Source organism: Mchenga conophoros, linkage group LG23 (genome assembly GCF_057382185.1).
Source record: "Mchenga conophoros isolate Kocher_MC1m ecotype Shallow Benthic linkage group LG23, M_conophoros_male_GT1.1, whole genome shotgun sequence".
In the NCBI taxonomy this organism is placed as follows: Eukaryota; Metazoa; Chordata; class Actinopteri; order Cichliformes; family Cichlidae; genus Mchenga; species Mchenga conophoros.
The window spans coordinates 24,476,518-24,496,466 of NC_140547.1; the positions used below are offsets into that span (position 1 = coordinate 24,476,518).

General features: G+C 43.0%; 1 long non-coding RNA gene across 1 annotated transcript; it reads left to right on the forward strand.

The window, feature by feature from the left end:
• Nucleotides 1–1,910: 1,910 nt before the first annotated feature.
• Nucleotides 1,911–19,209, forward strand: LOC146547277 (uncharacterized). The gene is made up of 3 exons (XR_014890758.1): nt 1,911–2,029; nt 2,661–2,746; nt 18,861–19,209. It is a non-coding gene; the product is annotated as an uncharacterized LOC146547277 (long non-coding RNA).
• The last annotated feature ends 740 nt before the right edge of the window (nt 19,210–19,949 follow it).

Sequence of the window (19,949 nt, forward strand, 5' to 3'; positions counted from 1 at the left end):
CCAATTGTTTTCTAACAACTCAGTCAAGCTCGAGTAATTATAGGATATAAACTTCCACGTGACTAGTAAACATGACAGGGGGTTGCCCCGTGATTACATTGAACTGTTTTGCTGTCAGAGACTGATGCAAGCAGCGTCAGCAACCAGCTTTGCACAGGTCAGGTGATGGGAGGCAACCTGTCTGCAAACAAGCTCAGTCCAACTTGGACCGACTGCAATCACTCTCAGGTGAACTGTCAAAGGTTTGCACATAATTCTTCCTTTATAACAGATTGGCAACAAGTCACAATCATTCTGAGTCAATTTGCACTGAAGGCTGCAACTCGTCTGTGAGGAACCACATTGCAGTAGAAAACTCGAATCAACTGGTTCAAAACTGGTTGTCCTCTGTTTACATTCCCATATAAAAGCAAAGTTGCTGAGCGCCTCTCATTTTACAGAGAAATTCCCATTCTGCAGCAACTCAGTCCCTGTTTTTGGAGGAATATCTGCTCATGTATATTGTATATATAGTAACTAACACATTAACCATCCATTATTTATTCCATTATTTATCCCAACGTCTTTGCACTCTGCACCATTGCACATATAAATATAAATGTGCCTCACGTGTTGCTGTTGTTGGTATTGTCCGTTGTCTATTCTGTTACGTCCACTGAGAGCAAAGAAATAACTGGAGTCTAATTCCTTCCGCGTGTACACACGCTTCGTTAATAAAGCTGATCCTGAAATGGATGCAAGTTCTGGCTGGACTCTGAATAAAATTACCCGACATTTTGCCTGTCTGTCTTGATTTCAGGCCCTTTTTGCACCCCGACGTAACACAAGGACTGTAAGTGTTTAAGTTTGTTCTAAACAAGTGGCAAGTTACGCACTCTGCTCACAGTCATGACTGACTGGACCTTTTAAGCCGTTTACTGAGTGACATAAATTATACAAAAGAAGCAGGAACTGGTGGAGTAAGGCCCAGTCAGTTTCAGTCAGTCAGCCTCATAAAATCCTCGTCAGTTTCACATTTACAGGCATTTTTTGATGGCCTTGTAGTAACTTCTGAGTGCCTCGAAGTAAAATTTGACCCATTATGAGGATCAGATATTATATAGACCATAAAGAAACATCCCGAATCCTGTTGTCTTTCTGCCAGCAACTTAGAAAAGTGTTTAGTGCTGCGTTTCAGGACGGGAGAAGCAACAAATATATAGATGGGGAGGGTGTTCGTCCTAGCGATTTTTTTTCATCTCGGATCATCCTCTGTTAAATACCTGTTTACTCGACGAGACAGGGAAACGTGATGACTCGTAATTCAAAGATTTGCCGTCAAGTTTGATTCTTCGCAGCCCAAGTGCCTTTCTATATCAGGATCTCATCTCTTTGGGTATAATACGACGATTTAATGGCGATTTCTCCGCTGCCGAATCCGTGGAATTATCCATGCTAATGCTTCTGTCTAATGCTACTATCACACTGATAATAGCATTATCTAATCCTGCCGGTGAGCGTTTGTACCTCTAGCTGTTGCAGCCATGATCCGCATAATTCCACTAACTAATGCACCAGTCACTCCCCGTACTTCACAACTCCTCCACAGCACAGATGAGCACCTCTCATGACCTCGAGCCTCCCAGAGCACCAAAATCAATATCCGGGCTCTAGTCATGGTCTGGCTGTAGGGCACCGTCTTTTTTTTCTTTTCTTTTTTAAGTGTATTTGCAAAACACAATTAAATGTATTGCAAAAAACAAAAACACAACAGAACAAGAACCTTTAAAAGATTAAAAAGTCCAGGACTTGTATCAGATCCAGTGGGTACATTCAGTTCCATACCTGGCACAGTGGTTCGTTTATGGCTCGTACGCGCTTACAGCAACTATTTTCTGTCTTTGCTAACCTCCTCTCCCCAGCGATTGCCACCCACTCTAACATTTCCACAGTGGCTGAGTAATCTTTGGCTTCCCTGCTCTGCGGTCGCCTCTGCAAACAGCAAAGTCTTGGACAGAAGCCCCCCTCTCACTGGCTAAGGTGAGGGAAGGTGAGTGGGATGAGCAGAGAGTCTCCAGAAATGTCTGGAGAAGTGTAAACAAAATAAATAAATAAAAAATTTCCTGTTTAGAGTAACTCAGTCAGCTAAATTAACACACAATTGCTTGCCTGTGTTATGCGGTGTTTGGTATAGCACCTCACAGCATCTCGGTGTCAAATTCTTTCGCACTGGGTGGCCCCAGGGAAACCAAAATATTCTGTTACTCTGGCGTTAAATTAAACACCTTTTTTCTTCGTCTAGTGATTTGCATGAGTATATTTGGAGGGAACAACTCTGGCTGATTGCTCGAGTCCTCATTTTTGACTTATTACAATGTCACTGTCACACCTGCTGGAACAAAAAAGGGTGTAAATGTGCATGGGTTGGGGAAAAAGCTGATGCTTTCTTGTTCTGTTCCATAAAGGTGGAGTTTCTAGTGCCATATGGTATCTTATGTGGCTTTCTTTATATTCCCCCTTAAACGCTTAACATCGGAAAACATATTTCTGCCACACAAAAGGTTTAGAAGTTACGAGGGCTGAGATGGAAATGGTGGTTTAAGGTAGTAACAGTTCGTTTTCACCCATCACCAACAGCATAGTCACTCTGGTTTATCCACACATGTGTATGGCTTCTCTAGGCTCCAGATGATCTTCAGATACCTGCAGTGGTGGATCGGGTCTGTCTCTTTTGTGCCCATCGAAAGACGGGGGGCGTAAAAGCACGGTAAGCACAATTTACTGAAATAAAAGCTCAAATTACAGGTTAAAAACTGCCAAATATTGAAGAACTTAAGATTTGGCAAATAAATAATGTTATTAAATGATAGGCAAACTGCAGTTCTTTTTGTGGTCACTAGATGCTGGTTCGAAAATCGAGTTAATCCTCATAGACTTCCGTGTTAAAATGCCCAACTTTATGGCAAGAAAAAATACATTTTCCCTCCGTGGCAACTTTTCAGGAGTGATTTTTTTTAGCTTTCTGCTCAGCTTCACCTGATTCAATTGACTTAACTGAATCTTTTAACCAAGAGAAGACTGGACTCAGCTGGTTATATTCTTATATAAAAACAAGCAGAATGCCTATGTCATTTTATAGTTACACCACCATCCTGCAGCAAATACGACACTATTTGTGGAGGAATTTCTGTTTCAAATCTATGAGTTTCTGGCTACACTCTGAATATAAGCACTTAAAGTGAATTTCTGTGTATGCAGATGGCAAAACATCTGGCAATTCTGGCTGTTGACACAGTTAATCTGTATTATCACATGTAATTGCTATTTTGACCCCATTTGATTGCAAACTAGTAGTCGACCGACTCCGTCTTGTGGCCATTTTATTGCTGCCTAAAGTAAGACGACAATTGGCTGCAAGTTGTTGCTGACCTGGTCCCTGTCTCACAAGTAACCATTTCAAAGTTAATGAGACTGCAAGTTGTCAGCCCATGGTCAAAGTAATTTAATAGCATTGCACTCTCCAACCACAGTTCTCCCACATGTGACATGGTACGTGGCACAAATTAGCACTCAGACAGTCAATGGATGAAACTTTCTAACTGTGCCCACCTGTGTTTGTTAAATCATACTCGTTTAGTTTCACAAACAACGATAAAACTGCAGCTGAAGCTTTAATGTGAGTCTACAAATCAGTGACTGATGTCACAACGCCTACATCTGTATCTTAGAGACAGTGAAGAGTCACTGTGACGCCAACAATGAAGGTCAAGGTGAAATGTTTAACCAACTGAGGCACTCTTGTCCCCCGAGGCCTAGTATGCTGCTGTGAAGTTTGAAGACGATCCATAAAACATTATGAAGTCTTTACTGATTTTGCATATCTGATGTGACCTTTACTGGGTTTTCACCAAAATTAAACCAGCCCGAGCTGTTATTGGTAACCACCATCAAACAAAATTCAACATAATATCTTGAAAACTGTGAATGCGACACCGCTAACAAACTGACAAACAAACTGAAGAGATTACATACTCCCTCCCTTTGAGGGGAGAAGAAAAAGACAGCCCTCTTAAATTACATTAATCAATATTAGCATTGGCATTCTTTGCGGCAGCACTTGAAATATATTGAATGATGGCATAAATCTGCAGTGATGGTCTCTGACTGTGATTGCTGTAAAACCCATATGGGAGACGTCCTTCTAATACAAAAGGACTTCTATAGTCATGTAGGATGTCTGGGGAGTGCATGGAGAAATCCTTACACTCTGCCAAGCCCAGATTCATGGCCCTGCGTGTTTGGCTAGCCATTTCCTGGTGCTGCACTTGCTATTTTATTTGGCCCGCTTTAGCCCCAAGCATAGGGGGACAGTTGTCTTCCCCAGCTCCTGAGCGTGGAGAATTTCCTTGCTTACTTTTCCTCGGCTCTGCGGGAGAAGAGGGAGTATGATGAGAAAGTTAAAAGAGAAAGCTGGACGTCGGCCGTGTTTGAGTTATTAGTTAAGAGCGGGAGCCAGAGAGGGATGAACGCAGAACCAGAAAAAGATAAAGAGGGGCAGAGATTGAAAGAGAGGGCTGGGGTTGGGGGGCGGTTGCTGGGTCTTTCTTTCTGTTCTGCACATCGAGTTCTCACCTCTCTGTGCTTCTCAGAGTCGAGGAGAAAAAAAAAGGCTGTATTTGGCTGACACCAGCTCTTTGCCCCTAAAAGGAGGCTTTGATTAAACTGCCTCAATCTAAACAGATTCCTATGTGCAATATTTACCCACAATGCTTTCTATGGTGCCACAATTTATGTGGAGAGACACTGACGGAAATTGCAGAGTGAAGGATAAAACTATCTTGGGGGGCCACGCTGGAGCCCCTATGTTTTTTTTTTCTCAGCTGGAATTATAAGGTAGAAACACGGCGCGCCCGAAACACATTTTCACATTATGCTCAGGTGTTTGTTTGCTTTTGGCCCTCGAAGAGTAAAGTGTGTGTAATTTGTGTGCTCTACAGCCTGTAGGACATTCACAGTGATAGTTTGGCTGCGTTCCCTCCAGGTGCGTGTTACACATTGAGAGACGGCGAGGCAAAGCGGGACAAACAGAAAGGGGAAAAAGACAAAGAGGGAGAGGTGCACCTGGCTCTCCACTACACCTGGGAGGAGAGCTGGATGGTGAGGGCTAATGATGTGGTTTGAAAGCTTGCTAAATAGAGCTAGCGGCACTCGCTGTTCCTAGACGGCCTGTGGTTGGTTAGTCCTCACCACAGAGGTGCACATTCCTCCCTGTTCCCCGGTGTCAATCTCTCCTAACCTGTCCTGTTGTAATCGCACACGTCTGCACATTTCATGGGTGTTAAAGGCAGAGTTTTGACCAAAAACACTCAAAAAGAGGAAAGTGTTAAAACTATTATAATTCTAGCCTGAGTGATTTGACAATGATGAATCAATATTTTAGCTCAGAAGACGCATTTAAATGAGGATGTTTTTGGATTAAATCCCCTTAATAAGAATGAGAATATGCAGTAAATGTCTCTCTGCTGGGAACAAACTCAGTGAACTAGAGTTAGGGTTCTATACCAAATGTTGTGACGTCAATCGCCACTCCAGCTAAAACTCGACGTCCAACATGGCACCCCTCATTTCTTTATGCTTCCAAGCAGCTTTTACTTTTTTCTTAAACCAGTTCTCCAGGCGTAAAGGAGGTCTTATAAAAATTTTCTTTGGCAAGTGGCTGCTTTTTCACTCATTTTCAGTCCAATCCTTGTACCTAAACACAATTAAAAAAATGTTGTCAAGTGTCAGGTATCTGAAAGTTATGACCTTAAGAAACAGAAAAAAATCCAGCAAAGAATTAAAAGGATCCGAAAGACGCATCTTGACTATCACTTGATCCATCTACTGTTCAATGAAGCCTCATCAGAAATGGTCTCAGTGGTAGGGTGGCTGTCAAGGAGCTGTTCTTAAAGCTGGGAAACTGGGAGAGAAAACTGAGGTATAAAAATTACACAAGAACTGGACTGAAAACCAGTGGAAACAGGTCTGGTGTAGTGATGAATCCACATTTTAACTGTTTAGGTTCAAATCATCGTCAGTAGAGAGGTACAACAACCATCTGTAAAACATGGTGGAGGCTCTGTCATGGTTTTAGCTGGACTTTAACCAGTGGTGTTGAAGATCTTGTCAAAATTGATAAAATATGAACACAGAAAAGTATAGTCAGAATGTGATCCACCCTGAAATACTATCTGGAAATCATCTGATTGACAACAGCTTCAAGTTTTCCGCATGACAATGATCCAAAAAACACTGTAGATGAAGTAAAATCATTGAACACACACTGCAACACTATCAGTCATGGATCAGCCTCCCCAGAGCCTGGACCTCGACATCATTGAAGCAGTGTGCGATCATGTTGACAGAGAACAGAACAAAAGACAGAAACATCCAAAGAAGAGCTTTGACTGTTCTTCAAAAACCTGGAGAACTATTCCTGAAGACGACTTAAAGACATGACAAGAAAGCTGCCTAAGAGAGTTCAGACTGTTTCAGGACTGGTAAAACGTTTGGTATGCACTAATGTCTGCAACACTGCGTTTGCATATCTCTCTATGAAGTGTCTGAATCAAAAAAAAATGGTAGTTTACTAATTTAGTGCCAAAAAACTGCAGTTCCTCTAGTGGCTATTTGAGGCTGACTCCAAAAATGAGTCAAGCCCTCTACACTCCCATGTTAACAGCATTAAAAAGCACGTTTACAGCCTATTAAACTACAGCCTGTCTTCTATCTGGTACTAATTAGCAGATACATGTGTGTCTATTGTACCTGTGCAGTTTACTGCTAACCAACTGTCAGTGAGGCTAACATGTAGCTCACTAAATCATTTGCATTGTTGCCAGCGACATCTTCAATAGGTTTCTGTTTTTTCCAGGACAGATGAGCAACGATAAAAGTTATACCACTATAGTTTCACGCAGTACAGCTCAAGCTGTTTGACTGACAGGGAGCACCTGACACCATATATGTCACACAGTGCAGGAATCCTGCCGTTAATCATTTGAAAAAGTCAAATCTTTTGATAGAACCTCTCACCAGAATTCACACACAAATCTCTGCTTTGTATAAGTAGCTACTGTACGCTATAGCTTCTCCTTTACATCCACCTCTCGCCTTCATCCAGCTTTGCTACAGTGTTCTTCATCCCTGTCTAATGTAGCTGATCCCTGCACATATTCCTCCCCCCTTCTCCTTCTCTCTCTCCTTCTATCCTTCTTCTCTGGCTTTTGTGAGAAGAAGAGGTGAGGGGATATGTGTCTTTAACTGAGCTGGAGCTCTGCTGCAGCTTACCTCTTACTGCTAAGACAGGATATGTGCTCTGCTTTGTTACTGCTAACCTGCTTGTTTGGGGTGAGCTCAGTGTGTTTGTGTGTTGCTGCTTGTGTGTACGTGTGCAGAAGTACTGAGAAATCCCATTATGGAGCCAAGTTGCTGCCACGCTTTCCCCATACACACTGTGAACCCGGTGTAATCCACTCACACACTCACCATGCATCCTTGTTTGTGAGCGCACGCTCACACAAATACACAGCCTATACCCTCTAGACTCGGTGGTGAGCTGTGTATCCCCACGCACTGTTGTGTTACCTACCGTGAAACATGACAGCTAATGATATCGAAAGCTTTCTAAAGGTGTGTGTGTGTGTGAGAGAGAGAGAGAGAGAGAGCTGGATTTCTTCCAGACAGACATCGATTAGCGGGGAAAGAGTGCCGGCTCAAAGTGAAAGCTACAAAGTCAAAAGCTATGCTTTCGTGTATGAAATTAATTTAATTTTACACCCTTTTTACCTATAAATCAGGTTACTTTTCAAGCTAAATTAAGCCAATGAATGCTCATATTTGCTAATCTGTCAGATCGATTTCTTGGGCTTATGTACTGCAGGTTGCATTTTTCTCCCAGCGAGTGTGGATTTGGTCATTTGCAGAAAAGCTATCCGGGTTAAAACAGTATGTTTATGCGGCCTGTAACTCTGATTTCAGTGACTTTTATTCACAAACCAAGAACCTGCTTCATACTATAATGTAACAATTTAAACATTTTAATACACAGGACAGTCATTAAATCCTAGAATTCATATTTGATAATGACAAAGGAATCAAAGAGCTGCTTATTTATATTATTATATTATTAGCACAATAGCATGTGCTAATAAAAACAATACCTCAAAAGTAAAAACTGACAGTTAAACCAGGAAAAAATAAGCATCTATTTGTCCAGATGTTGATGTAGTTTTGAAGATTGTGAAGAGCCGTTAGAGAGCTGAAGCAAGCTCATGAAATATACACTGTATATAGACTCATAGTCGGGCTTTCTTTCTTTCTACAAGCTTCATTCACACACTTACAGCTGTGTTCAGTATCATGACCAAAGACACAAAACCAACATGCAGGTTGGAGCTCTATAAGAAAAGATGCTACTTTGTCACATACAAACTGTTCCGGGTTCCTTTATGGTTGTGACCACCTTCAGTAAATACCCAAGAATACTTAAACATGCATGCTAAACGAGCTGGGGATCAAACTACCAACCTTCTGAATAGTAGATGACCCAATCTACCTTTGTTGTATCCCACAGTTATATAATGGCTTCATGGTGTAGTAGTTTACACATTTGCCTAACAAGCAAAAGAGGGTTTCCTCTCAGGAAGGACATCTGGTGAAAAACGGTCAAATCAAAGATGCAGAGCTTCCTGCTGTGGTAATCCTTTATGAATAAGGGAGATGCTGAAAGTAGGGATGCACTGATATAGTGATTGGACATTGGTACATTGAAACACTGCTGAATGATAGCAGCACATGAACAAATAACACTCTGGTGGTTGATATCAGAGGCCAATGCTGATATTCATTTATATGGCACTTTTCTCCCGTGACCCTGAATTAATTGGATGGATGCATTTAGAATACAAACCACATTTTTTACATTACACAGGATGTTGTTCTCCAAGGCCAATTTAGAATCACTATTTAACCTAACATGTATGCCGTTGGACCGTGGGAGGAAATCCGAGTACCTGCAGGAGAAAGGTACAGCACTGTCGGTGAGAAAGAAGACTTTCCATCCATGTGTTTCCTAACAGCTTATCCAGCTTTTGTGCCGCAGGTGGGCTGGATCTTATTCCAGCTGTCATAGAGTGAGATGCATGTTACACTGTGGACGGGCCGTCAGCCTGTCACAGGACTAATGAAGGTTTTTCTTCAAAATTAAGGACCCAGTACGATAAGCTGAAGTTGAAGTAAACTACAGCATGTACTTAAACAGGTATGGTAAGAGTGGTAAGAGTCAGAGTTCACAGAAAAGACTAGCTTAACTAAAAAGTTGGTATTTGCAATCTGATTAAAATAGAATTGCCTTTTAAAAGAAAATGTTTGCTCTGATAAAAGAAATCCAGATGTAAATAAATGCTGATGAGTATAATCAGAGATCTAAAATACAATATCAACTGAATATGGTTAGAATATGTGATTAAATACTGCCTAAATAATCAATATGCATGTCCAGATGAACTCTAATGCTAATTCTAATTAAAATAATGGATATTCAAGAACAAAAGTTGAATGAAACATCATGGAAATACAAAAAAAAACCAAAAAAAACCCACCAAATAAACCTCAGAAAACACATCGGAAGTGTTTTTTTCGGGACACAGTAACGTGACAGAACAGCTGCAGAGGTGACAGAAACCAAAACGTGAAGGACTGAGACACATTTAAAAGAAGCAGAGGCGTTGTGAGGGAGAAAAAGATGTCAGGTAATGTGTGTTGTAATCACATTATTCATGTAATCCCCTAGATACATATCTGCTATTAGCCGTTAACTGTTAGCTTGTCACTTCCGCAGCTGGTCCGTCACGTTATTGTCTCCCCAAAAACACCTCTGGTGTGTTTTGTGTGCTTTTACTTGTTTTTCTTAAGTTGCACTGTGTTTGCGCTCCTAGGTCCACTGTAGTGTTCAGGATTTAACCTAGAAAATATTTCTCAAGAATTATTTGCTCTTCTGCTGCTCAACTCTTGATAGGTTGACCATAAGCACATCCACTTGGGGGTGGGGAGGTGTTCCACTCTTCTTTCATCACTTCCTGCCGGCTGAGCATAGGTGGCGCTGCATGTGCTGCATTGCACCTGTGAGACGGGCACAGAGGGGAGCCTATTTGTCACCAGGCTGTCTCTCTGCCTTGCTGTTGAGTGCTCACTCACTCTGTATGTGTGTGTGTGTGTGTGCATGGTTGACAAGGGAACGGGCTTCACACACATTCTCCATCCCGTCCTCCTCGACTCTCTCTCCCTCGCTCTCTCCCCCTCTGACCCCAACGCCATCTTCTCTGTCTCATCCTTTATGCACACTGACAGCGAGCCCCTCCGTTTATGGCACTGCATAACGTTCCCTCATTACCGCCCTGGACTCAGAAACCCAAACGCAGCAGCAGCAAGGAGAGGAGGAGGTAGAGGAGAGGGAGGGAAGGTAGTGTATGTGTGTGTGTGTGGGGGGGGGGGGTGATGTAGAGAGGTGGAGGAAGAGGGGAGAAGTGATGACATTCGCTTTGGCTAATATTAATCTGATTCATTTGGTACGCCAGGAAGCATCACTTTAACTGTTTCCGTGCTGCTCCGGCGTGTGCGCTGATGACAGGAAAGAGGGCGCGTGTGCAATTAAACTATACACTGAGATGGAAAGCAGACAAACAGGAGACGATACACTCATTGAGCAATTTGTCGCTCATGCCCTCTGATGATTTACATTTAGACAAATACGCACAATACCCGCTGTATCTGCACAGTGCACACCCGCATTTATCGACGCATGGACTAATGCAGTTAACGCATGCATACGCATTCTATTTTTAAGGCTAAAAATGGCATCCACACACAAACAATATCAACTGTCACCCTAGTCTGCTGTGCACACACACTCACTGATCCCTATAATACACACACATACACACACACAGATATACACATCAGCTGGTGCAGAGCGCGCAGGCAGGTCGCAGCAGCTTGTGTTGGCTGTAAACAGCAGTGCAGGCAGTATGGAGAGCGGCGGCTGTGTGAGCGCCGGGCCGGCCAGCCAATCAACCCCTCGATCTCCTGTCCCTGCCCTTCCATTGATCCCCATTAAAATGCTTAGCAGATGCTTGGCTTGAGAGAGACAAGCGCCTTTCTCTGCTGCTATTTTCATTTGTATGCTCCTTACCGTCGGCCCCTCAGTCTGGAATAGTCATTTTGCCAACTGGGATGCAGGCCCACTTCCCGACAGTACAGTAGCTATCTATTCACATGTAGCAGCTAAAGCTAGCGAATGTTTAAATGTTGAATCAATGTTGTCATGCACCAGCTTTGAAAAACTGTGGTGAATGGTGTGCCAGAATGGCAGAGATACCATCTGTGCTCGCGTAGCTGGATGTACACCTGCGTTGTTTTGTCTCATCGGGACTTCATCATCGCTCGTGAATGGTTTTCTTCATATTCGCCTGGACGCATTACACTAAGGATGTATTGTTTTAGAAAGAAATTTCTTTTTTTTTTTTTTTTCAGAAAAAGAAATTTCAACTTTATTTTTTACTTTGTAGTTTTAGACACCATTTTATCCATAATAAGAACACTATAGACTCCAGACATGGGGATGTTTTGCTTGTCTATCTCGTAGATTTCAGTCATTTGATCGTCCCAGAACCCCAGAAGTCAACAGCACATGCCTGTCTGTCAGCTTTCCATGTGTTTTAAAAACATTAGTATGAATATAACCTCTCAAAGCAAGAAAATTAAAACATGTTATGACACAGTCACGGGTGGTTAGAGACCGCGACATGACCCAAATTATTGCAGCTGTGTGAGATGAACTTGCGATGTTGTCGAAACTGCTGCTTCAAAGGCCGCCGACCACTCACACTTTCGTTCTTTAAAGAGAAGATGAGGTGTGGAAGAGATGGAGGACAAGATGGTAAAGCTAACTGGGTAATGTTTGCTAGCTTTCTAGCACTAATCCATCGGTCAATACAGATAGTGTTGCAGGACATTTCAAACTTTTACTGCTTTGTAAAGTTAAACTGTCAAAAACATATTTTCAGTCAATTCAGCTGACCCACCATTGTTGATTTGGTGTGGAGAAGGACAGATTGGTGCGATTTAGCTAATGTGTTTGTATGAATTCTTTGCTTTGCTAGCAGCTGTTAACAAACTGAGTTGGCTGGCTTTAAGCGCCACTGTACCAACTGTCTAAAATAAAGCTGGCAGGCTGTGGAAGAGAGCTTTGTTTTGCCCTAAAGGTGGGTGTTCCTATTATGATGTGAAGTTGGATGAACATTATGAATAGTTATGGTCTGAAATTAAGTTTTGCTCTCACAAGGTCTTCATCGGGGCAGTGTGATACTTTTCCTCTTTACAGATCAACTTGTTGGTTGGACTTGGATGTATATAAGTGGATGTAATATGATGAGACACAGTTCAGTGTTGTATTGAAAGCTTATGATCAACATTTCTGGTGCATTCTCCTTACTTTTTTTTTATACCACCTTATTTTCTTTTGGGGTGTGAGTACAACAACACTAAATTAAAGACTAGTTGGAGTAAAAACAAAAGTTTTCAGTTGATCATAAACAATTTTTTGTGGAAATTTGGTAAATACTGACTGCTTCTTGCTATAATTCTGTAAATACTTCCTAACACAACATCTCGTCTGTGACATAATCCTGTAAGCAGCGTGTGTCTGGAGCATGTGGGCCAAAGTATACCAGGATCAGGACTGGCTTCTGTTGTTGTGCCAGCAAGTGAAAGAAAGCAGCTATTGTGTGTGTGTTTGCATGTTTGTGTTTGTGTGTAGGTACCGGCTTGCATGCCTCCACATAGTGTACAGTATGTGTTTGTTTTGTGCACGTATGCAATCGTGGTGTGGGCGAGCGCGTGGGACGCTTTCTTGTTTGAATGCATACGTGAGCATCATCCGCGCGGCTGCATGGTAACTGAAGCTGCTGTCTTCCTGTTACTGTGTCTGTGTGTGGCGCTTGCCCCTGAGTACATGTGGCGTACACTAGCTGGCTTTGTCTGTTGGGGCAGCTGACGTACGTCCATGGATGAAGGCCTACACTTCAGGCCATGTCTGTGAAAGACCAGCTTTGTTCTTGCGGCCTGCCAATCACTCCCTGGCTTGTCGAAGGGGAGGAGAGGCTGTCCAGGACTTAAAGTTCTTCAAGCATGGAGAAAATGCATATCTGCGTTTTCTTTATTAACTTATCTGGTTTGATGACGAAGCAAAAAAAGTAAAGATCCAGGATCCGGTGGTCAGGGGGTAGAGCAAGTAGAAGGTTAGACCTCTGAAGGTTTGTATCACTGACATGTCCATAACCTCTGCAAACTCATGAACTGTATCCCTAAAAATGGGGAAAAAAAACATAATGTCTAACACACACACTGTATAAATACAATACTGTTGATCACGAGGTAGAGCGGGCCATCTACCAATCAGTACTTGCCTGGCTCCTCTATCTCCTTGAGCAACAAGCTGAATCTGTTGCCCTGGATGCAGACTGTTTTAGTGTGTGAATGTTAGGTTAAAAGCGCTTAGACACAGAAAAAAAGTGCTTGTATGACTGTAAGTGAATGAGGTGAATGAAACTTGTATTAAGAAAGCAGTCTGAGTACTCATTTAGCATAAAAATGCATGATATAAGTCTTAGTGATTGGAGGTTGCCAAGGGGTTGCTGACTGGTCTCTAGGCCTTAAATCAGGGGTGCTCAATACGTCGATCGCGATCGACCAGTCGATCGCAAAGGTAGTATTGGTAGATCGCATGGCATTAAAAAAATAGATGCCAGCCTATCATCCATCCCGTCACTTGATTGATACAGGGAAGCCAGTCAGATGACATCAGATTTTTTCTGACGCTTAGGTCGCTGCGCATGCGCAAACAGCGGCGCAAAGTGTAGTAAAACTGACAAGCTAGTCAGCGAGTTAACTCCAATTTTTAGCTCTCGGTTTTTTCTCTTAAACCTGGCCGTCAGCAGCTACTGTCCGGACTATGCATCCCTGGCTGATTCAATTCAGTGCAAGTCATCAGAGTAAACTCAGGTAATGACAAAAAATTTACATAGTTAATTGTGTTGTGAAATATTGGATATTGCGGTTATGCATGTATATACATTGTAGATATAAAGAATCCTCAATATATTTATAAATAAGTATATGTTTTGGATTTTTGTAGTGGGTAGATCATTTTGACTTGGTCATTTTATAAGTAGCTCACATGCGGAAAAAGTGTGAGCACCCCTGCCTTAAATAGTGCACACTAGTTGAGATTTGCCATTTGAATGAGATCAGACTGAAGCAACAGAAGGTGTAGCATCATATAGATGAATATATATACAATAAAACAAGAAAAAATAACTACAATTCCAGTTTTGTTAGCGACTGCGAGAGAAACGCTCTTTCACTCATAATTTCAATCCACCGAAATCCACCTTTAAAGAACCTATTAAAACATCCGCTCATCAAAACCTCAAACAAAACCAAACACACATCCAAAACCTATCCACACTTTCATCTTCCTTCCTTCTAATAATGTCACAGTGAAGGGACACACTGACAGTGCTCCATTTAGTAGACAGGACAGCTCTGACAACAGCCTGAACAGCGTGCTGGGAGTTGCTGTGACACACAGAAGACATGATACGGCCTTGAGGAATGCTCGCTGAGGAGGAGGGAGGTGTGCGGGGCTGAATTTGCGATGTCATGCGCCCGATTAGGCAGCTAGTCTATCTTGCCAGCGTCAAGGGGCCCCTGATGGCGGCACCGGCGTCCTACCAATACATCGTATCCATCACTCTCCCTCCTTACCAACACGCACACACACACACAGACACTTTCTCTGTTTGCATCAGGAAACATCATTCCCTTCTGTGTCACCTGCTCGGACCAGGAGCATGAAAAATGGTTGTCACGCCAACACCCAAAAATGATTGCTGAAAACGAGAGGAGAGGGAAAATAAAAGTGGCGGGTAAGCGGGTGAGAAGGAGGAGGAGGTATGGAAGGTGAAATTGGAGGAAACTCTCACCAGATTAGGTGCGGGTTAAGAGAATATTGATCTGTGTGCCGAGGACTGTTGATCTCTCTTAGCAGCTCAAGACAAATGGCAGCAAACAGAAAATCGAGCGCTCGCCTTTTCTCCAAGGACAGCTTCAGCTTCTCCATCTGCCTTTCTCCTCCTCTGCCAGTTTTCCTCCCTTGATTCTCCTGATTTTGAAGCACTTCTTATAACAACATCAAACTTCCTATAGCATGATAAAAAATGTTTAGATTGACCACTATTGCAGGCTACTAAGCTAACACTTTTTTGTGCAGGTTTTTTTTCCCCAAGTGTCCTCTCTGCCTAGGGATGGGTATCGAAACCTGGTTCTTGTTGAGAACCGGTTCCCATTGTTTCAATTCCTTCGAATTGTTTGCCATTTTTGCAAACGATTCCCTTATCGATTCCAGTTGCTCCGAATGACGTCACCACGTTGCGGAGTGACATTTACCTGGCAGGAAACAAGGCGCCTAAGTGGCTTAAACGCTCAAAAGTTTGGTTATACTTTACGAGAACGGATGACAACAGGGCAACTTGCAATACTTGCAAAGTAGATATTTCATTTAAGGGAGGAAACACTACGAATATGCAAAAGCATTTGCTCACAAAACACACGATGACCTTAAATGAATGTCGTGTTTTTAATTCTGCTCCGGACTCGTGAATCTCAACCCAGCAGCAGCGGTAACGTTTGCACGTCCTCTCCCGTTAATGCGGCAGGTAAATAATAAACTAACAGTGCATATTATGTTAGTGCGATCTGCCTTATTACAAAACCTGCCATTACTGTGCATTTAGGTGACCATGATGAGGGAGACAGACAGAGTCTGGCTCAGATGCTGGCAGCTCTCGCTGCAGTCTACTGGTAGCGTCTCCTTTCAGGCCAGGATAGACGAATGTCACCGAGCAGTGACTAAGTTTGTGGTAAAAGGTTTGCACCCATGTACCACAGCAGATGCCCTGATTTTCGGTAAGTGAATGTGTTTAATTGTAGGCAGGGACATTACTGGATATTCTTGTGTAATTGCTACAGAATAATTTATGTTATACTTTGTTATTGCTACAGGAGAATATTTATTTTATTATTTTACATTTACAATTTTTTCTCCTGGGGACCCTGTGACACCCCATTGAAGAGCCGTAGGCTGGATCTCTTAAGATCTCACTGTTGGGTTTGTAAGGCCATGTTACTCCTAAATTTCTATCTTGTTCAAAGAGAAGATATAAAACAAAGTTCTAAGCTAATCGACCTTAGTGTTCTCCTTTAAAAAAAAAAAAAAAGAATCGATAAGAGAATCGATAAAGAATCGAATCGTTAAACAGAATCAAAAATGGAATGGTGAAAATCTTATCAATACCCATCCCTATCTCTGCCTGTAATATTTGCCTCCTTTACCAGCAGCACATAACCTTGCAAAATAAACTCTAATACACACCTAACCTAAATGCTAAGAAGCAGGAGTTTGTATGAGTGTTAGACATTTCTGAGCGATGCTGAAGGTTGCCTCGATAATTAGACTTTTTCTCCCATTTGGAGTGTACGAGGGGGTCCGCAGAGGCGCCGTGTTTGATTAGGGCCACAGCCTTGGCCTGGCACCCAGCCGGGGTGTTTGATGATGGGGGAGCCAACTCTGGGTGGGGGCTGAGGCTCATCCGTGCCGGCTCAACATCAAACAGCCAGGAGCAAAGGACTCGAGCCCCGAGGGGACCCCTCCAGCACTACTGCCTGGATAGGTAGATACACTCCCAGTCAGATGGAGAGGGGGAGAAAAGGTGGGGGAAAAAAATCAAAAAAGGAAAAAAGGAAAAAAGGCAAGGGGCAGGTTTGGGGTTAGAGGTAGAGGAAGGAAGAAGAGAGTAAAAAGGAGTGAAATTGCAATGAAAAAATTCTAAAAAGCTTAGAGGAAATGGCTAGAGTTAGGCAACCCCTGAAAAGTTTCATATACACAAAAAAAGAATGAAAAGTGAATTTAGTTGACAAGAAACTCTGTTTTATTTTTGCACATGTGGATTAGTGTTGCACTCACATTATCAATTGTTTGAATCTGGGAGGACTAAAGATCTTTTTGCATCCATCGGTTCTCAACCCTCTCTTTTATTAGGAGTTTATAACATAACAACCTCAAAATATCTTTTGAGTCCATCAGGTAAAAATGGTCAACAGCCTTTTTTGTGACACATACATTGGTTTCTGTTCTTTCCATTAGAATATGAAGGTGCTGGTTAATTTCGCCTGCCTTCTTCCACCCTCTCAGCAGGCTTTCTTTTGATTGGCTGCTTTTCACAATCAAATGGTTTGAACAGAAAGTGGGAGGGGCTTCCGTGATCAGTGCCGGAAATTAACCAACCCTATGTGCCATTAAATTTGTATTAGAATCAAAATAGAATTTGGTGTTGGCCAGAGGGGCCGATGGCGCGATATGGCAGCCTCACTTCTGTCAGTCTGCCCCAGGGCAGCTGTGGCTACAACTGTAGCTGCCTCCACCAGTGTGTGAATGTGAGAGTGAATGAATAGTGGTATTGTAAAGCGCTTTGGGTGCCTTGAAAAGTGCTATATAAATCCAATCCATTATTATTATTATTATTATTATTATTATTATTATTATTATTATTATTATTAATAAAAATCATTTAACTCTTTTAATCAACTGAAACTCCTCTGGAACCACGAGCTTCTCTCCATGATCTACGGTACCAAGTCCTGCCTCTGCTCTGATTGGCTAGTATTCATTGCTTCATAGAGGTATGTTAAGATAACTGGTTAGGCACATATGACAGGGCCAGAGTCAATCAGAGGCAGAGTCGAGGCAGGTCTTTTGAGGAATACAGCTGTAAAACAAGAGACCAAAAGACCTGACTTGCATGAAATTAAAGATCTGTTGATATTTGGTGCTTGGCAAGTGTTTCCAGGTACAGTACTGGTTTTGGCTGCATTATAGCGGGTCTTAGTCTGCTTGGCTGTGTTCATAGTCCATCATGTGTTTCTGTCAGGCCTAACGTTGGCGAGTTCTTAACACTTTCCCCTTTAGACGCTCACCAGAGGTAACCCTTGTCTGTCTTTTGTGAAACAGTGGTTTCTGTCATATTTCAGGCCTGCTTCTGAAACAAAATGACTGGGTGTGTTAGATGTTAGTCTCAGTGATCTCAGTGGCATAGACCCAAATGATTAAGCGGTCACTTGTGGCCACTGTCATGTAATCTGACCCTATGACTCTTTTGCCATCTAATTTAAGCCTGCTTCCTTCTTTTTCTCGTTCTTCCTTCCAGTGTCTTATCTCCCATCTAATTCTCACTTTAAAGCATCCTTGATCTTTCCTTTTTTTTTTTTTTTTTTTTTTTTTTTTTGTCCATTTGATTCACCTTTTATTGTTTATTTTATTTTCACTTACTGAATACGGGACAGACTTGACTGGGGGAAAGAAGGGGAGAAAGAAAGAGGGAAAGAGAAACAGCTGAGAAGAGGGACGGGGGAGAAGGGCAAAAGACAAAAACCAACAGAACGGGCAGAGAAAAAAAAATGCATATATCAATCACCTGGATCACCTGCTGAGAAAGAAAAAAGAAAGCAAGCAGAAGAGAACAAGAGTAATAGAATAAACAACATCACAATGATATATGGGAATATGACAGTAAATACCAAATATTAAACATTATTGTGCAGCACATAAGATCAACAGAACACAGTGTGCTTTGAGGTAGGAGCCAAAAAGGGTGTAGTTTGTGGGTGTGATCACCCGTGTGTACACCTGTGAGCATGGACGCGCTTGTTTTTTGTTTTTTTAAAAGGTTCCTTCATGTAATAATCTGCTAGAGGGTGTGGGGGAGCCACAGCCCCGTCCTCCAGGGCGTGAAGCAGGTGTGGAGGAGATCAAAACTCCAGACATCCAGAGGCCCCCAGAACACAAGAGACCAAGGAAGACCAACAGAGGGGCAGCTGCGCCACTGTCCCGGAAAGAGCTGAGGAGAGTCCCAGATGAGGGCTCACTCAGCAGCCGCGGAGCAGAAGCCAGGGGGAGTTGCAGTGACGCGCCCGTGAGCTCCGCCGGCAGCCAGCTGCGCCTGAGTGACCGAGCCCCAGGCCGAGAGGCCGGGGGCACCCCACCTCCGAAGTGGCCCGGGCGAGCCCCAGGCTCCAGGCCCCGATAAGCGGCCGCCAAGGAGTGAGCCGGTGTGTACCTGGACGCCCATCCCCGGACACAAAGAACCACCAACGCACCGATGTCTGAGGGAGTCCGCCACTGGCAGGGGAAGTGGTGGTAGGGGGAGATAGGCCTCCAAACCTTGATCCTTGATCTTTCCTCTGTCTTCACCGTAGGAGGTGCAGCTCATAGACTTCTACGTGTTTTTTTTTCCTTTTGCTGTATTGAATTTTTATTGAATCAATGTATGCAGCTTTGACATGTCTCTCTCTCTCTTCCCCCTCCTCCCCTTTCATCTCTCTCTGTCTCCAGGGTCGGGTACCGGGTGGTGGGGCTTGATGTTCCACCTTTTGCTTGCCTGTTCACCCGTCACCAGTCATGTTTCATTACCAGGCCTCAGTCCTCCACCTGTCGGCCTGTCTGTCTTCCTGAGCGTGGACGTCCTACAAGGTTAACGTGGACGTGCGTGCTCGGATGTAGCGCGGAGCTCAAGGTTTAAAGCGAGCGTCAGTCTGATTCGTTCAGACGGACGCTTTGTTCAAATGGTGTTAATGTGGCTTTTCCAGGTACAAAGAAAGATTAATGTGTATACCCAGTACATGCAGATGCAGCTCACTTTGTCTCTGTTTATAGGACATGACCAAGTATCTGGACACAGAAACCCACTGGCATAATGGACTGGTGATAATGATGCACTCTGAATGCTTTCCCTGCACCACTCTGGCTCTTCTGCTCT